The sequence below is a fragment of the Musca autumnalis genome, unplaced genomic scaffold (assembly GCF_047663935.1).
Source record: "Musca autumnalis isolate F117 unplaced genomic scaffold, ASM4766393v1 scaffold_5, whole genome shotgun sequence".
In the NCBI taxonomy this organism is placed as follows: Eukaryota; Metazoa; Arthropoda; class Insecta; order Diptera; family Muscidae; genus Musca; species Musca autumnalis.
The window spans coordinates 182740941-182757844 of record NW_027412088.1 but is presented as its reverse complement, the minus strand read 5'-3'; the positions used below and the strand labels follow the sequence as shown (position 1 = coordinate 182757844).

The window sequence follows — 16904 nt, the reverse complement described above, 5'->3', positions numbered from 1 at the left end:
TATGTTGTGGGCCAAATGCACAATGTGGATTGTTAACATGAACCATACCATGACACCAACTCTTCAATGGGAAATTCTTGTATGGTGCAACCAATGGAGTTATGTTCTCTGACTCTCGTTCGCTCTCTAATAAAGCCATTGTGAGCATACAACGGTATACGAGTGTATCTCTTCTCATGGTGAATGACGGCTCTGACTGGTTGGCTCTGTGAGTGTGTATCTGTGTGAGTTTGTCGCGTAATAGTGAAATGCACGCAATTCATAAATTTCGTAAGCAGAGTGAATTCAGTATTGCCGGGATATTCAAACGATTTGGTAGTCGTAACGAACGAGACGTCGTAGTGTGTATTGTAACCCAGAAAAACAAAAACATACCAAAACGTTTTACGAAAATTTCCCCCACTTCAGACGAAAGAAAGAATCAGAAAACAAAAAATCCAAAAAAAAACAAACAAAGCCAACCATAAACGAACCACAAGATACGAAGAAATCGAGGTTTTTATGTCGTTAAGAATCGTTTTGCGGTATAGTAAATAAAAAAGGATATCAAAGAAAATTCGCAAATAAAATCCTGAAAATTAAAAAAAAAGAAATAAGTGAATTCTTTTTTGGCCAAGCAAAACTGTGCAAAATAATTTCCAAAGTTCAAATTACAAAAAGAAAAAAAGTTTTGTTTTGCTCATTGCAAATTTTGCGAGATTGTGTCTTTAAGGCCTTTGGGCTATTTTCTTGTTATGTGAACTTCGTTGCTGTCGTGTTCATCGGTTGTTCGTCGTTAGAATATCCTTTTTGCAAGGTTTCATCATCGTTGAATTTGTGCCATAACGGAAGAAAGTGTATGAGTGTTGTATCACTGTGTGTGTGTTCGGGCAAAATTTTCACGATAAAATGTTTATTGTATGAGTGTGTATTTCAAGGATTAATGAAAATTCGTAGTGAATGAAAAATAAATCAAAGTGAAAACAGTCACACAAAGATCAGTGTAATCAAACACCACCTGATAATTACCAATTAATTGAAGTAAATAATTGAGATTGAGTTACTTATTGCACCACAACATAACTGTGTGTGAATAGCTATAGCAAAACAAAGAACCAACGTAATAATCCTACAACATAATCCACTCCAAAGTGTAACAAAAGAACATCACATCAAGATTACCATACAACAACAAAAAAGGATTACACAAGGATTATTTGTCCCTCCACATAAAAAGGATAATAAAAAGTAATAATTTTTTTCTAAATTATTTCATTAATTAGTATGTAAATTTGTTGTAACGTTTTAGGGAAATGAGTTTTAAAATTGACCATGAATTTTGATATACCTACAACAAGAATGTTTACTTGAAAAAAATGGAAATGGCATAGAAAAATCGTTGGAAGCCATGACCAAAATTCGAAAATAAATGGTTTCTAGTAAGGTTGGGATAACAAATAACTGAATATTAGTTATCAATCAAATTTAATCGAAAAGCTGTCATTGCATTTGAGTATCTCGAAAAAGTATCGAAAGAAATCTTTTAAAATATCAAAAATCAGCGTGGATGGATTTAGTGGCTTAATGAGTTTGTTCTGAATTTGAATCACACAGGTGATCAATGTGGCAGCTTATAACACAAATGGTAGCTTTGTAGTCAATATTTGTGGTAGCCAGACCTTAGTGATTGAACATACTAAGACCAGGAGCAATTTCCATTAGCTACCTTATTTAAAATATCAAATTGTCAAAGCTGAGACTGGCCATACTTATTGAAAAAAAATTTGACTAGGTTTTAGGTGGGGTAAATATCTGGACTTGGACAATGTAGTATTCTTACCAACATTTTGTTTGAATTTATCAGATCAATAAATCCGAAAATTTGGATACTGGCGGTTAAATATCTTTTGAAAATATCAAATATCTAAAATATCCTTTGTCACTGTTTTTTTTCCAAAAGTGGGGTTTTTTTCAACGTCATTGCTCGATATAGAACCCCATACCATATAGGTACGGCAGTTTCCGAACTCTGCGTTAAGTGTAACATTTTTGTTATCCCTGGCTGTCAGAGGCATTTTTCGTCATCCATTTGATTCGTTTTTGGATCCTTCGTTGTAGTGTACTTGTATTTTCTTCTCATATAGCATCCAAGTGATCCAAAGGACGTGGCGCCTTCCTTCTCTCTCATCAGAGGTGATTTCAGCGCTTTTCGTGAGGATTTACATTTGTTATAATTGAAAGATTCCGATGACAAATATTTACAATCAAAAATCTTCTGATACAGAAGGACAAATAAAATAAAGGTGGAAAAAAGCTACCTTAATATTTGTAATAAAGCATTGAAAAATAGGGTTACCAGCCAAGTCGGACTATAGGAAGGTTTGGAATTAAATGACTAACATTAAAATAAAATAAATAATTCGAATAAACAAATTTCGAATGATTTGTGATATAAATGCTACTTTCCAAGCTTAGCCTTTGTCCCCCCGCTAAAACACCATTCAATATGCCTGATGATCGGTCTAACCACCCGTGAAACGTAGCATAGTGGTTGAATGTGTGGGGCTTCGGTGGATTCCTAATTTTTCAATGTACCTCTTAGGTCAAAATAGCTCAACTCGAAAGAGAATTAATTCAAATATCACTCTAAAAATTACCTTCGCCTTAATAAGGCAAAACAAAAAAAATATTATATTTTTCGAATCACAATGCCCGGTGAATTGTATTTTTATACCCTCCATCATGGTATGTATGGAGGGTATATTAAGTTTGTTTTTCTGTGTTTCAAAGAACTACACGGTGCGCCTTAACTAAATTTAAATGAAAGGTGCTTACACCTTTTTGCGGTTTCTGAAACTACAATGTTCATAGATGAGAAAAATCAAGAAAAAAAAAACAAAAAAAATCGCCGGAGGGATATTCATATAAATCGCGGTTAAAGTTCACATTTTTATGGCTTTTTTAGGAAACCACAAGCCCTATCGAAATAAGATATAGTTTTGAGATATAGAAGTTCAAATTAAGACAATCTACTGACTGTATCGCCTCCATATAAAACAATGTTCATGCAGGGTGCACCTTAACTAACTTTAAAGGGAAACCGCTTACACCTGGGAAATTTTCACAGATGAGAAAAATCAAAAAAAAAAAAAAAAAACAAGAAAAAATCCCTGGAGGGCTTTTTAAATAAATCGCGGTCAAAGTTCACATTTTTAGGTTTATTTTAGGTTTTGCTATCGAAATGGGGCTAAAGAAAATTTTGTAGCTGTGAAAATTCTCCAGAGGATTGACTATTTTGATTTGTTCTAGGTTTTACCATATTTGAGATACAGAAGTTCAGATCACATTTTTATACCCTCCACCATATGGAGGGTATAATTAAATGTGTCATTCCGTTTGTAACACATCGAAATATTCGTCGGAGACCCTATAAAGTATATATATTATTGATCAGCATGTCGATTTAACCATGTTCGTCTGTCCGTCCGTCTGTCTGTTGAAATCAAGATACAGCTCGCAATTTTAAAGATAGTCAATATTTGGTACAGAAGTTTTTACTACTTGCAGGATGGTTGGTATTGAAAATGAGCTATATCGGTCCACGTTTTGATATAGCCGCCATAGAACGGTACAACCCGATGTTCGGTATTTTGAAGTAATTAGCTTCATTATCACACCAAAATGGCTGAAATTTGGCACTTAGTCTTTTTTAAGGTTATAAAACTTTCTCCCAGAATTTTGTCGGTATCGGTCCACGCCTTCATATAGCCTCCATAGAACGGTACCACCCGATTTTCCGCATTTTGAAGGTTTTAGATTCATTATCACACCGAAATGGCTGATATTAGGTACTTAGTCTTCGTTGGAGGTATATAACTTTCTCCCAAAAAATTTTGTCAGTATCGGGCCATGCCCTCATATAGCCCCCATAGAGCGGTAACTCACGATTTTCGGTATTTTAAAGGTTTTAGCTTCATTATCACACCGAAATGGCTGAAATTTTGAACTTAGTCTACGGTGGGGGGTATAACACTTTCCCCTAGAATTTTGTCGGTATCGGTCCATGCCTTCATATAGACCCCATAGAACGGTACCTCCCCATTTTCGGTATTTTAAACGTTGTGGCCTCAATATTCCACCGAAATGGCTGAAGTTTGGTATAAAGCCTTTGTTGGGGGTATGCAACTTCCCCCTATAAATTTGTCGGTATAGGTTCACGCCTTCATGTAGCCCGCATAGAACGGTACCTCCTAATTTTCGGTATTTTGAAGGTTGTGGCCTCAACTTTCCTCTTTAAGTTTGTCGTATAGGTCTAGGGTATGCAACTTCCCCTTATAAATTTGTCGGTATAGATCCACGCCTACATATAGTCTCCATAGAACGGTACCTCCCGATTTTCGGTACTTTGAAGATTGTGGCCTAGATTTTCGTCCGAAATGGCTGAAATTTGGTATTTAGACTTGGTTGGAGATACTCAAACTTCCCCTTTAAATTTGTCAGTATAGGTCCACGCCTTCATATAGCCCCTATGGAAAGGTACCTCCCGATTTTCGGTATTTTGAAGAATGTGGCTTCAATATTCCACCAAAATGGCTGAAATTTGGTAGTGAATTTTCTTTGAGTCTAAAAACTTTCAGTCAAATATTTGTAGGTATAGATCGACGTTTTGAAATACCACCGATAGAACGGTGCCTCACAATGTTTTACCGAAATTGCTGAAATTTTGTATAAAGTCTTCTTCATACACGAATTGAAACTAATTTTTCCATTTTACTTCAATACAACTCGTGGTGGAGGGTATAACAAGTTCGGCCCGGCCGTTCTAACTTCTTAGGTTTTATTTTGTTCGATTTTGACGATTTGCTTGAAAACGTAAGGTGTTATCGAAATGTGACTAGAGAAAATCTTATACCTGTGAAAATTCTCTATAAGATTGGTTTTCGTAATATTTTCCCAGGTTGTACCATGTTTGAGATATATAAGTTTAAGTTGGGAAATTGCAGTCATGACCTTGTTTTATAAGGAGACGATACATTGTCAAAATTTGAACTTCTATATCTCAAAAATGGTAATAGCTTCGAAAACATCATAAAGGACAATCTTGTAGAGAATTTTCACTGCTAAAACACTTTCTCTAATCCCATTTCAATAGGGCTTGCGGTTTCCAAGCCAAATCGTGAAAATCTAAAAAAGCCCTACAAATGTGAACTTTGATCGTGATTTATTTGAAAATCCCTCCGGCGATTTTTATACCCTCAACATTTATGCTAACGCGGGTATATGCACTTTCATACGGGCAAAATGTGACTCATCGAAGTAATGGTTTTAGACCCCAAGTATGTTTGGACGAAATGTGTTTCAGACAATTAGGAGTCGATTTAGCAATGTCCGTCAGTCTGTTTGTATGGCTGGCTGGTGCGGACGATAACTCACGAACGGATGAACCGATTTAGTACAAAATTTGGCCTTCTTAATATTTTGTCCAAACTTAGTTTAAGTTCGAAGATGGGCCATGTCGGTCCACTCTTTCCGGTATCTCCCCCACAAAAGTTTGAAAATGTTCGGAAAATTTGTGCGCACGATAACTCTTGAAGGAGGTAACAAATTTGGTCCATACTTTGCACATCGTAAAATTTCTACAAGACTTAGATGAGGTTCTAATATGGACTCAATCGGTCCACTCCTTCGGGTACCTCCCACACAAATTTTCGGAAAAGTTCAGTTTAGGAGCTGCTCTCGGATCTCTTTGATTTTTGTTGTAACCACTTGTATTCACTGCCCCCCACACGACGGTACAAGTTTTATCTGGGGCAAGTCCATACTTCCTGAGAAAATAGCCTGAAAGGTACAAATAACCCCTATGACACCGGGTGTAGTGGTTGGAGCGCAAGATAACTCTCGAACGGATCTGCTGATTCGGTCCAAAACGGGCCTTCGTAATATTTTGTGCAAAGTTAGCTTAAGCTCGAAGATAAGCCATATAGGTCCACTCCTTCAGGTACCTTCCCCACAAAAGTTCAAAAATGTTCGGAAAAATTGTGCGCACGATAACTCTTGATGGGAGTGACCGATTTGGTCCATAGTTTACACATCCTAATAAATCTACCAGATATAGATCAGTTTAGAATATGGACTACATTTGCTCGCTCCTTCGGGTACCTCCCACACAATTCGAGGGTGGTGCTAATAGGTCTACTCCTTTCTGTTCCTCCCCCACAAAAGTTCAAAAATATTCGCTAAAATGGTACGCACGATGTCTCATAGACTTTGCAACCGATTTGGTCCAAACTTTAAATCTCTAAATATTGTCAAAACTTAGTTTACGTTCAAATTTGGTCCCTATCTGTCCAATCCTTGTGCTACCAATCACACAAATGTTCAACATTTTTGTGTGGTTAAAGGTCTGTCCGAGGATCCTTTGGACATTTTTACCAAAGGTTATGCTAGTGGCCCTGTCATAAAAAAGCCCTATCTATTGATATCTCCGCAAATGTTTGACCTTTATTCCTATTTATACTTTTGTCGGTTCATACGCCCAAAAATTTTGAAAATCCCCCTAAGTACATACGTTTTTTGGGAAAAAGTACTAAAATCCACACAGGCTGAGGGTATATCTCTGTCGGCAAAGCCGACTGATACCTTTTTACTTGTTTTCATTTTTTGGATTTTTCTCATCTATGAACATTCAGGTGTAAGCACCTTTCATTTAAATGCGGTTTCCAATCAAAATCGTGAAAATCTAAAAAAAGCACTAAAAATGTGAACTTTGAATGATATCGGCAGGTTTGTGCTGTTTATAGAGGTTCTATTCCTCTTTGCCCGTTCATACACCTTTTCCCATGGTTCAATGAATGAAACAAGGTTTTGTGTTTTCTGCACCGCTCGTACCCTTCTAGAAGTTTTGTTAGTTAAGCTTCAAATAGTGTCATAAATAATGACCACTCATAAATGTGGTTTCGTTAAAAAATCATCATCAAGCCAAAGGAGAATCACATCACAATATAAAATGCTTGTATTTTGATGCTTCTTGTAAAGATAACTGGGAAAATATACTATACAGCTATTAATTGAAAATTTTCAAACGTTGTGGTGAACTCAATGGGCATTTACCCATTGTTTTTGTAAAAAAAAAAAAAAAAAACAAACAAAAAATTGCATTTGAAAGAAGAAAACTTCGATGACAGAAAAGCCGCTCCACAGCCGAAATGTCTGAAGAGCCTCTTCGGCATTCCTTTTTCACTTGCAAAAATAAAATGGTCATTAAGCTCGATTCCAACGGGAAATTTATTAAAAAATTAACAATAAAAATTATCTTCACCCCAATATGCAAAATTTTTAAAAATTTTAAATCAGCTGAGCCAGCATGGGTTTCAAACCCACGTCCTTGAAAAACACAAGAAAAAAGGTGTTGTCACGGCGTGTTAGCGTTCAGAGCCAAAATCATTACTTTCAAAGGCAGCGCTAAGCGTTTGTCATGAAAGCACAACTAAATGGGCATATACCCATTGTTGTTGTAAAAAACAAAAAACGGCCTTTTTGGGCTTTGCTAGTGGGGGTCACCCCTTAAATATTACATATTCTTTTTGGCGCCCAAGAGTATGTCGAACTTAACGCCGTTCTTTTTTGTTCTACCTAAAATTAGTGCCTAAGGGGTCATTCGCTGGCATGCCAGTTTCTCAAAGAAAGTTATTCTATCTACCCAATAGAGAAATAAGCACGACGTACATATATAATAATTTCCAAAAAATAACCATACCTTTCTTCTCAAATATTACAACAAATACTTCTGTTCTTAATTAATGTTTGGGTTCTGAAGCGCGGAATCCCTCATCATCAACTATTTTGACCTAATTTTTGGTCACCTTAGTTTAGACATATTTACTATTAAATAAGTTGATAAGCATCAAATGGCACCAAAAATGGAATGAAAAAAATTAAATTTTTTCCAAAATTAAATATAAGAAATTAAATCAAATTGTTAGACAACTTTTTTGTTTATTTTCCTTTAAAGTTTTAATTCTAACACCATTTACATCCCCATATTTAACAATGTGTGTACTGTGAATATATGTTTGTTTTAATAAAAATGTATGTATACATGTATGTATATATAATATTAAACATTTAAAAACATTTATTTTATGAGTTCTTTTGTGTCACACTTTATTCTCCAAACAACAATGTTTGGCGGTAAAATGGAAACAAGTAAATTCCTCGTCCTTCCAAGGGCACCATGCATTTCTACATGAATTTAACTAAGCTTGTGTGTCTGTGTGGCACTTTCACTTCACATCTTTAATATATTTTTTGTAACAAAAGCTTAATCCTGTGAGATTTTTTCTTCTCACATTTAAACGTGAAACGTGAGTTCACATAATATTAGAGTAGCTCTAGAATATCATCATCAAAATACATTTAACGGAATGGGTTTATGTGTGTAACGTGTTGGAATACATGAATATATGAATGAATGTAAGTGAATGAATAGATAGATAGCTAGCTAGCTCTTCTGTATGTAGATGCAGGGCAAATGGAAAATTGTATTTTTTTTTGTCGTTTTTTTATGCCGTTAAATTCTACACTTGGCAATTTATTTTCCTAGGAAATTTCATTTAACGGAACAAAAAAGAAGAACGACAACAAAAACGGGAAATTGTATTTTTTCCACACAATTTTGACAGTGTCAAAAGGCTAGGAAAGCAAAAAACAGAAGAAGAAGAGAAATGAACTAGTATCAACATTTAATTCTTGTTGTTGAAATAAAAATTTCTTAAATTATTTTGTAATATGCTTAGACAAGAAGATTGAGATATTAAGTCTATTTTAAAATAATTAAATGTCAATTTCTCATTGAAATTGGAAGTAAATTAAAATTTGTTTTATGGGCTTGGGAGAGATCGTAAACATTTTATGAGAATGTATGTGTAAATATTTTACGCTGTCCATATTGCTATTTAAAAAAAAAAACATTGATTGTATATCACGGTGCCCTTGAACCAAATTTAAATGGAAGGTGCTTACACCTTGGAACTTTTTGCGGATTCTGAAACTACTGTGTTCATAGATGAGAAAAATCGTAAAAACAAAAAAAAAACAGTAAGGAAAGGATCATAGTCGGGCAGGGCCGACTATATGATACCCTACACCACTGTGAGTATGTAAAATATATATGGGAGCTATATCCAAATTTAAACCGATTTCGATATAATTTGGCACATTTAATTCTAAACCAAATTCTGTCACACATTCCAACTTTCATGGAAATCGGACATATATAGCGTGATTGGTACAGAAAATACGTGAAATCGGCCGAAAATATATATAGGAGCTATATCCAAATCTGAACCGATTTCGATATAATTTGGCACACTTATTTCTAGACCGAATTCAGTCAAACATTCCAAATTTCATAAAAATCAGACGTATATAGCGTGTTTGGTGCAGCAAACACGTGAACTCAGGCGAAAATATATATGGGAGCTATATCCAAATCTTAACCGATTTTCACCAACAGCAATAGCGTTCTTCCTATGGCCAAAAAATTGTAGTCCCCAATTTTCAGGTCAAATCGATAAAAAATGCGACCTGTACGTTGCGAACAAAAATACATGGACAGACGGACAGACGGACGGACATGCATAAATCGACTCAGAAAGTGATTATATGTATATCCCCAAAAGGAACTAGGAGTCTATTTCGTTTCCTTTTGTATGTTACATACAAATGCACAAAGACATAATACCGCTTACCACAGTGTGGTGTAGGGTATAAAAATCGCCGGAGCGCTTTTTAAATAAATCGCGATTCAAGTTGACATTTTTAAGGGTTTTTTAGGTTTTCACGGTTGTGCTTGAAAACCGCAAGTCCTATCGAAATGACACTTAGGAAAATGTTGTAGCTATGAAAATTCTCTACAAGAATGGCCTTAATGATATCTTCGTAGTTTTTACCGTTATTGAGATGTAGAGGTTCAAATTAGGACAATGGACTGACTGTATCGCCTCCTTATAAAATAATGTCATGACAGCAATTTCCCAACTTAAACGTTTATATCTCAAAAATGGTACAACCTAGGAAAAGCTTACGAAAGCCAATCTTGTAGAAAAATTTCACAGCTACAACATATTCCTTAGTCCCATTTCGAAAGGAATTGCCGTTTTCAAGCTAAATCCTGAAGACCTAAGAAAAAAATCTGAAAGTTTGATCTAAACCTGTATATCTCAAAAATTATAAAACGTAGGAAAATATCAATTAGCCAATCTTGTACAGAATTTTCACTGCTATAAGATTTTCTTTAGTCGTATTTCGATAGGACTTGCGATTTCCAAGCAAAATCTTGAAAACCTAAAAAGCACCTAAAAATGTGAACTTTTATCGCGATTTATTAAAAAACCATCTAGCTATTTTTTGTTGTTTTTGGATTTTTCTCATCTATAATTATTGCTGTTTCAGAATCCTCAAAAACTTCCCTGGTGTAAGCGGTTTTCATTTAAAGTTAGTTAAGGTGCACTGTGCATAACATTGTTATATAAGGAGGCGATACAGGCAATCCATTGACATAATTTGCACCTCTATATCTCAATAACGCTAAAAACTACAAAGATATCGTGAAAGTCAATCTGGTAGAGAATTTTCATAGCTACAACATTTTTTTTGGTATCATTGCGATTTTTCTCATCTATGAACATTGCAGTTTCAGAATCCGCAAAAACTTCCCAGGTGTAAGCACCTTCCATTTAAATTTGGTTCAACAGCACCGTGATATTACTCAAAATTAATAGAAAAGAATAATAAGTTATTTAAATCAGAACCGGGATTTTTGTTATATGTATTTGTGAAATGAAAAATGTTTTCTTTACATACATAATTTTGGAAAATAATTTTCAACGAAAAATATTCTCTTTACAAGAAACTCTATTTGACATTTTCTGCCTTTAAAAAAGTTTTCATTTTAAACTTCCATAGAACAAGAATTGAACCCTAGGTGTTATGCAATCATAACAAATACTTTTGAATTGAAAATTTCAGTTCATTCTCAATGAAAATTTTAAAGGATTTTCTATTTTTTGTTTTTCAAACTAAAAACCAACACAAATTAAATTATTTAAAAAATCGATAATATTAGAAAGAATTCAATTTTCACAAAAAATAAAACGCTTTCCAATCTTGCCAAATGCTGTTCTCCTTTATTTAGAAGACTTTTAATAAATTTATTTAAATCAGATCCTGTATTATAGATCTTTGGAAATGTGAAATGACTTTTTTCCTTTATAAAATTTTGAAAAGATAATTTGAAACGAAAAATATATTATTATTTTTAAGTTCCATAGAACAAGAATTGAACCCTAGGTGACAGTTTATTAATTTCTCCTAAAAGAATGCATCAAACATGGTTTTTACCAAATATTATGCAATCATAACAAATACTTTTGAATTGAAAATTTCAGTTCATTCTCAATGAAAATTTTAAAGGATTTTCTATTTTTTTTTTTTCAAACTAAAAACCAACACAAATTAAATTATTTAAAAAATCGTTAGTATTAGAAAGAATTCAATAATTCAATTTTCACAAAAAATAAAACGCTTTCCAATCTTGCCAAATGCTGTTCTCCTTTATTTAGAAGACTTTTAATAAATTTATTTAAATCAGATCCTGTATTATAGATCTTTGGAAATGTGAAATGACTTTTTTCCTTTATAAAATTTTGAAAAGATAATTTGAAACGAAAAATATATTATTATTTTTAAGTTAATTCAGCTTACGTTTATTCTTGAGCTCTGGTCGCCATAAAAATGGGGAAGAGTTCTTTGTTTCAATACAAAGAACTAAGAGAACTGATGAGTTCAATTTTCACAAAAAATAAAACGCTTTCCAATCTAGCCAAATCCTTTTCTCCCTCTATCTCTCTCAACTTTATTTAGAAGACTTTTCAGGTTCTTTATAAAATATATAAAAAATAGAAATTTCGAAAAGAATAATAATTTATTTAAATCAGATTGGACGAAACTAGTCTTCTCTGCCTTTCCCGAAACTAAATCATTTTAATAACTACATCCCACTTAAAAAAAAAAAATTGTTGTTTTTATATTTTAAAAACAACAAAAATGAGATTAAGTTGATTTACCTTAAAAATAATGCGGAATACACATCTCAACAAAACTGTCAAAGTGAATCGAAAAATATTTTATTAATACAATTTTTCATTTGATATTTCTTGCATTTAAAACTGTTTTCTATTTAAATGTAGAATAAGAATTAAGCTCCAGGTGACAGTTTATTTATTTCGCCTAAAAGTATGCATCAAACATGGCTTTTAAGATAAAACATTTACCAAATATTATTCAATAATAACAAATGCTTTTGATTTGAAAATTTCAGTCCATTCTTAAAGAAGATTTTAAGGAATTTTTACCTTTTTAAATACCAAACCAACACAAATTAAACTAATTAAAAAATATTTAATATCAGAATATTTAAACGAAACATTTCCAATCTAACCAATTTCTCCTCTCCCTCTATCTCCCTCTGAAGTGATGTTTAAGCTTTAATTTTATTTATAAACCCTGAATGAATTTCTCACCATTAAGGACACCTTCGGTTCGATAATTACAGCTTGTTATCCTAATTTCAAGCACTTTGCACCAGCTTAGTGTGCGGGCAATTGTATTCCAGCTTCGCATGTAAACATTTTAATAAAAATATCATATTATTTATGTCACAAATACATGGGACAAAACAGCGACATTTGGTGGCATGCATGACCGAACATTGCCCTCAATGAGTTGAAATGTAAAAAAATGTCAGACATTAGGTTGAGCAGGTAGAAATTTAAAGTGCTTTAAAGATTTATTGGCATTGTTCTTTCAATTTTCAAAATCTGCTTCAAAAAGTGGACCTTTAGTGTTTCAAATATTATTAAAATGAATTTTCACTATTATTTTAATTGCGGGCTATAGTGTGATGCATGCTTTTAGGTACACGATTTTTTATAAGATATCATGCTGGGAATAGCTGTGGATATTTTTGAAATATATTTAGAAATTATTTCGAACAACTTTCGTAAGTATGGCAGCATGTTGTCAAGTACTTTGAGAGCCATGAAACTTTGAATTCTAAAGAATATTCAATTCTTCTTGACATGTGTGACTTCTGTGAGATTCTCTTATGGTGGAAATGAACGCTGGAACGTGCAGAAATTTTTAAGTAATTTTAGAATTTTTGTGAAAGTCAGAATTTTCAAAATCTGATATGGTGATATAGTGTTCCTTCAGTATCTAAAATATTATTAAAATGGATTGAGTTGGAGTGCGATACATACTTTCAGGCTCTAAGAGCTTATTATCAGAAATCATATGATAAATGCTGGAACTACAATTCAAGTACTGTCGCCCCATTAAACGTGGTTCAAACATCATATACATAATTGTGGAGAGTAAAGAAATATTTTTGAGGTGTAATCAGCCCAACAACATGAAGTTTTAAAGAATATTTTTTGGGATACAGGAATGCATTTTTAAAGGAATATTCATTGTGGGATCACCGAGTCTAAAATGTAAGATTTGATAGGCAATTTCCCGAGTGTTTTAATTTTGAGTTTTTGTGCCTTAGAAAAAGACGATTCGAAAATGTTTGTTTGATTAAAATATTAATAAAAAATGAACATTTCTCAAAAACTAGAAATTTGGTATTAGTTCCAACGTTTCTGTATTCGAATCGTCTTGGAACGTATATTAGAGTGTCTTTCGGAATTGTTTCGTTTTTCGCAATTTCCACTACTACTGCTAAAAATTTGATTTCTATTGAACTAAAAGAAATCATGCCTTAGTCTGTTAGAAAATATCAAACATTCTAGGCCTTAGAACCTCTTGGACCTCTTTTGGACCCTGACAAATTCTACGACTCTTTTTTTGGACTTTTTTTTAGAAAATATTTACAAAAATAAAAATTAAAAAAAAATGCAGGATTTCCTTGCATTGCAAACATGGATTTTTTTTGAATATTTTTTAAAGACCTTACTATTTGTATGTAAGTTAAGCTTAATCTCATGTTTGTTGTTTTCAAATTTAAAAACAACAAGTTTAAAGTGGGTTTAGTTAAAATTGATTACTGTTGGGGATGGCAGAGAAGACTAGTTTCTTCCTACGCCACTTGGACTCATCACTTCTCTTAGTTCTTTGTATTGAAACAAAGAACCCTTCCCCAATTTTATGACGACTCGAGCTCAAGACCCATTAAATTTATGATGCGTGGATATTTTGAAATATTTTTTAAAGATCCAAAGAATTTCTCCAACTTGGCTTTTTTAAATATTTTTTTTAAAGTACAAAGAAATTCTCAAACGTGGATTTTTTGAATATTTTTCAAAGATACAAAGAATTTTCGAAATGGATTTTTGGATCTTCAACAATTCTTTGAATCTTTAACAAATATTTAAAAAAAATCCACGTTTGGGAAATTCTTTGGATTTTTCAGAGTAAAACATTTAAAAAATCCACGTTTGAGAAATTCTTTGGATTTTTTAGAGTAAAAAATTTAAAAATCTACGTTTCAGAAATTCTTTGGATTTTTCAAAAACAATTTTAAAAAATCTACATTTGAGAAATTCTTTGGATTTTTAAGAAACAATTTTAAAAAATCCTTTTTTGAGAAATTCTTTTGATTTTTCAGAAACAATTTTAAATATCTGGGTTTTAGAAATTCTTTGGATTATTCAGAAACAATTTTAAAAAATTCACGTTAGAGAAATTTTTTGGCCTTTACAGAAACAATTTTAAAAAATCCACGTTTGAGAAATTCTTTAAATTTTCAGAAACAATTTTAAAAATCCACATTTGAGAAATTCTTTGTATTTTTCAAAAGAAAATTTTAGAAATCCCCATTTCAGAAATTCTCTTCATTTTTCAGAAACAATTTTAAAAAATCCCAATTTCTTAAATTCTTTGGATTTTTCAGAAAAAAAAATTAAAAAATCCTCTTTTGAGAAATTCGTTGTATTTTTCAGAGTAAAAAAATTAAAAATCTACGTTTCAGAAATTCTTTGGATTTTTCAAAAACAATTTTAAAAAATTTACATTTGAGAAATTCTTTGGATTTTTAAGAAACAATTTTAAAAAATCCTCTTTTGAGAAATTCTTTTGATTTTTCAGAAACAATTTTAAAAAATCTGCGTTTTAGAAATTCTTTGGATTATTCAGAAACAATTTTAAAAAATTCACGATTGAGAAATTTTTTGGACTTTACAGAAACAATTTTAAAAAATCCACATTTGAGAAATTCTTTGTATTTTTCAGAAGAAAATTTTAAAAATCCCCATTTCAGAAATTCTTTGAATTTTTCAGAAACAATTTTAAAAAATCCCAATTTCTTAAATACTTTGGATTTTTCAGAAAAAAAAATTAACAAATCCTCTTTTGAGAAATTCGTTGTATTTTTCAGAAAAAAATTTAAAAAATCAACGTTTGAAAAAATTTTTGGATTTTTCAGAAACAATTTTAAAAAATCCCAATTTCAGAAATTCTTTGTATTTTTCAGAAACAATTTTAAAAAATCCACGTTTGAGAAAATTTTTGGATTTTTCAGAAACAATTTTAAATAATCCCAATTTCAGAAATTCCTTGGATTTTTCAGAAACAATTTAAAAAAAACCCACGTTTCAGAAATTCTTTGGATTTTTCAAAAACAATTTTAAAAATCCACATTTGAGAAGTTCTTTGGATTTTTCAGAAACAATTTTAAAAAAATCCACGTTTCAGAAATTCTTTGGATTTTTCAAAAACAATTTTAAAAAATCCACGTTTGAGAAATTCTTTGGATTTTTCAGAAACGATTTTAAAAAATCCACATTTGAGAAATTCTTTGGATTTTTCAGAACAATTTTCAAAAATCTGCGTTTTAGAAATTTCATATACCTTTTTCTTCAGCCTTGAGGGTAACAAGGGTATATACACTTTGATAGGATCAAAAATGTGCCTATAGGATGACGTTTTGGCTGGGCTTTCTGTTTAAAGGTGGACTACTCAAAGGGCAAACATTTGAGATGGGTTATCTTTTGATAGGTTTTCTCTCTATAAGGACTACCCTTATAAGGCTTACCACCTATAGGAGGAAATCTTAAAAGTCTGTCTTTTAGAAAACCGCTTCAAAAATATTCTGTGTACGAAAAGATTTTAGGAACGTCTTTTGTCTAGAAGTAGATCCATAAAAAGGTGTCTACAAAAAGACCGCTAAAAAGTCTACTGCTTAAACGAAAGCGCCTCAAAAGGTCTTCTGCTTAAAAGGAAAAGAACTACCCTTATAAAACTTACTACTTATAAGAAGAAATCTTAAAAGTCTGTCCTCCAGACAACCGCTTCAAAAGTCTTCTGTCGAAGAAAAGACCTTAAGAAGGTCTTTAGATCCCAAAAAAGGTGTTCTGCTATAAAAACACCCCTAAGAAGTCTACTGTCTATAAAAAATGCGCCTCAAATGGTCTTCAGCCTAAATAGGAAAAGGTCTTCTCTCTGTAAAAAATACCCCTTAAAATGTTTTCTGTCTGTAAGAAGGCCTTTTAGAAGTTATTCTGTCCATGGGAAAATGGTCAAAAAGATATTCTATCGTAATGAAGACAACTTCAAAAGTCTTCTGTCTACAAAAAGGCATCTTGATGGGTCGTCTCTCTATAAGAAGAAACCTAAAAGGGTATTATGCCAACAAATGACAGTTTAAATGGTCTTCTCTCTGTAAAAATACACCTTAAAATGTTTTCTGTCTGTAAGAAGACCTTTAAAAAGATCTTCTGTCCGTAAGAAGATGGCTAAAAATATTTTCTATCGTAAAGAAGACAACTTCAAAGGTCTTCTGTCTACAAAAAGACATCTTGATGGGTCGTCTCTCTATAATAAGACACTTTAACCGGTCTTCTATGTTAATAGGACAGTTTAAATGG

General features: G+C 32.4%; 1 protein-coding gene across 1 annotated transcript in view; it reads left to right on the top strand.

Moving 5' to 3' along the window:
- Positions 1-287: 287 nt before the first annotated feature.
- Positions 288-16904, top strand: part of side-V (sidestep V) — a 330904-nt gene continuing 314287 nt past the window's right edge. Inside the window, exon 1 of the mRNA XM_073989244.1 lies at positions 288-1227. The gene's annotated coding sequence lies outside the window, so the exon portion shown is untranslated. The remainder of the gene's footprint in view (positions 1228-16904) is intronic.